The sequence below is a fragment of the Egretta garzetta genome, unplaced genomic scaffold, assembly GCF_000687185.1.
Source record: "Egretta garzetta isolate BGI_Z169 unplaced genomic scaffold, ASM68718v1 scaffold299, whole genome shotgun sequence".
Lineage (NCBI taxonomy): Eukaryota > Metazoa > Chordata > Aves > Pelecaniformes > Ardeidae > Egretta > Egretta garzetta.
Window position 1 is genome coordinate 2096601 of NW_009260696.1, and position 3020 is coordinate 2099620.

Consider the following 3020-nt stretch of genomic DNA (forward strand, 5'->3'; position numbering starts at 1 on the left):
ATAACGGACTTGAGGACCAAGGGAGTGATGAGCTGCCTGCTCAGTGCCACCCCGCAGAGCCTTTATCTACAGCTGCCCTCCTCACCTGGGGATTAATTCTGCAGCTCAAGGAATACGAGGTTATTGTATCCACACCCCGCAGCTGAGAAGCCCCGTCGGGGCCCTGCCCTCCCTGTATGGGACCCCAAGGCGCTGCTGTCCCGCTTCTGCGGAGGGAAGGGGTGGGTGCATCCCTCCATGCGTGACTGCAGCCGGCTGGCAGCAGGGGAGCAAGAAGCTGAAGCCCATCTCTCCCCCCAGCACTTCCAGCAGGAGCTGAGCTCCTGGAGTTACCCTGCCCGGCTGGGAAAGGGATAAGGATTACTTGTTCTGGAAGCAGGAGGGAGAAAAAAAAACAAGAGGGGTGCCTGGCTGGTGGGTGGGGGTACGTGCACGCAGCCGTGACTGCAGCCAGCCTGGGCTGGGGTCCCACTGGGCTCAGCGGGATGCGGGAACCAGCAGCAGCTGCTGCTCAGGGCGGCCGGATCCAGGCACCACGGGGTCCTGCCGAGCTGTGAATCTCCGTGGCCGTGGGAGGCGATGCTGACGCTCATCTCGCCCTGGGTGGGCTCCGACCGCAGCCATCGCCTGCTGCGGGCCAGCAACGGCGGGCAGGGCCTCCCTGCTGCATCTGTCCCCCCGAAACGCATCAGGGACTGGGGTGGGGGTGGAGAGCAACCTTCCTGCAGCCAGAGGGAGAGGATGGGGCTCCTTCCCCTTCGCCCCTCTGGCTGCATCCTTCCCCGGTGCACCGGTGGGGAGTTGCCCGCATCCCGCCGAGCAGCGGGGGCTGCCGGGAGCATCCCGGGGCTGGTGGCTCATCCACGTGCGGCGATGGCAGAGAGGCCTGGCTCGCAGGCAGGGGCAGGGCGGCCGCCGAGCTGCTTTGCACTCCCCCAACGCCCACGTAAGGAAGTGGTTGCATTTCTCGGAGAGGAAAAGGGAAGTCGGGCTGCCTCCACGGGGCAGCCAGCAGCTCCCGCCGCTCGCTCCGGGCTGCCGTTCGTGTCGACTGCCCAGAGTCCACGAACTTGCCCTGCCTGCGCTGCCCAGCAAGGTAAGGAGGGGGGAGGCAGCTCTGCCACCCTGCCGAGGAGCTGGGGTCTGTCCCACGGGGGGCTGTGGCCGTCACCTCTCCCGGTGCTCACACCCTGCTTGAGGGAGGTGGGGACCCCCCAGCTGGGGCTGCTTTGGGGTCTGGGGGGGTGCAGGTATCGCCTTGCTGCTTGTAGGTTTTGCTTTTGTTGCGTTTTGATTTTTTTTTTTTTTCCCCCCAGCTTTGGCAGCAAGTTTGAGGTTTATTCTCTTGCTGGAGGCCCGGCAGCTGCAGGGTGTTGGAAAGGGTCCCCCCCGGGGGTCCCACAGGGGTTGGTGCCGGCAGAGCCAGAGCTGCCTGCAATCTGTTCTCTCCTCCTCGGGTATCAGCTGCCTCCAGCTTCACCCAGTGTGAGGAAGAGGACGGTCAGGGCTGCCCTTCATCTGCCCTGGGGCAGTAATGTTCCCCCAGGACCAGGCTGGCTCCTGGGGTACCCACACCAATGTTGGGGAGTGAGGACGGGTGTCCCTGGCTTGGCTGGCAGGAGCATGGGGGGGTGACACCCTGCAGCCGCCGTGGGGAGCAGAGGGGCTCCCGGGAGTCAGTGCTGGGGTCTCAGCAGTGCAGGAGGACCGGGCCACCATGGTGGCCAGGGGTGGCTTCATGGGGTCCTGTGGCTCCCAGCAGGACCGTCACCATGTTCCTGCACCAGCGGGTGCAAACCCACCTCCCGCCGCCCCACCAGGCTCGGCAAAACTGAAAATACAGTTCCTCTGGCGGGTGGCTTCCTCCCTGGGACCGGGAGGAGCCCCCAGCGCTTGGCTCCTGCCAAGGTTTGGTTATCTCCTCCAAGGATGTTTCCGAATTGCTCAGCGCCTCCGGGCTGGCCGGGGAGATAACGGAGCTGTGTCGGGTCCCAATATCACCCTGCCTGGACATGTGAAAATGCCCATTTTCCTCCCTTGAGAGCCTCCAGGTCGAGCAGGGGGACAGCCACAGCCCCTCCCATGCTCTTCCCTGCTGGGGAAGGGGCTGCCCAGCTCCCCATGGGTCACCCGTGGCTCCCCCCCGGGGCAGGAGCACCGCTCAGCCCACAGGGAATTGGCCCTAAACCAGCTGCTGGGGCAAGGAAACACAACAGCGGGAGCGTCGGAGCTCCGACGGCTGAGCAGTCCTTGCTTCTCACCCCTGTGGCTGGAGGACAGCTTCATCTCCATCCCATCCAGCAGCCCATCCCATCCCTGGGGGCTGGCATTAAATTGGGTGAACAGCGAGACCCCTGGGGAGGAGGGTCCAGGCCCCTGAGCATCCAAACCACCTGGGAGGGGGTGGGGGGAAGCATCGCTGTTTTCTAGTGAACGTTGAAGCCGGAAAGTGCCACGGTCGTGCCCTGCCTCCCATCCCTCCCCCCCGGGTGCATTTGGGACCCTGGTTCCCATTTCTGCTTCTCATCTTTTGCAACGCCAACAGCAGCATCCCCGCTCGCCGATGATTTTGTTCAGCACTCGCGGTGCCGCTGCGGCTGCAGGGCTGGGGCACGAGGCCTGCGGTGGCAGCGGCTTCGTACCCTCCCATGGGTCCCCCCATGCCGAGCCCTGGTGGGATCGGTGGGGCTGGGCAGCTGCCTGCTCAGCCCTGCCTGTGCCCTTGGCTGGTGGGGACGGGTGTTTCGGGAGGCCTCAGCCATGAGGTGTGTGACAGCAGGGGCTGTGCCCTGCATCGGCGTTGGGATTTCTCTTGGTGCAAAAGGCAGGTGATGGGGCTCCATAGATTTTCTTTTCACCAACCCGGCGACAGAGCTTTGCTAGGAGGGACTTTTTTCCTTCCCCTGCACCGTTTTTGGCTGCCAAAGAAAACGGGCAGCATTCAGGGAGTTCCCAAAATAGCCGAGAAGCAAGCTGTGAGTAATCCCAGCCCGTCACACCCTGGCGAGGTGTTTCCCTAC

At 64.1% G+C, this 3020-nt stretch overlaps 1 protein-coding gene across 1 annotated transcript in view; it reads left to right on the forward strand.

Moving 5' to 3' along the window:
• Positions 1 to 975: 975 nt before the first annotated feature.
• The window catches only part of LOC104132632 (actin-related protein 2/3 complex subunit 1B-like), a 15183-nt gene continuing 13138 nt past the window's right edge, over positions 976 to 3020 (forward strand). The window contains exon 1 of the mRNA XM_035901345.1: positions 976 to 1096. The gene's annotated coding sequence lies outside the window, so the exon portion shown is untranslated. The remainder of the gene's footprint in view (positions 1097 to 3020) is intronic.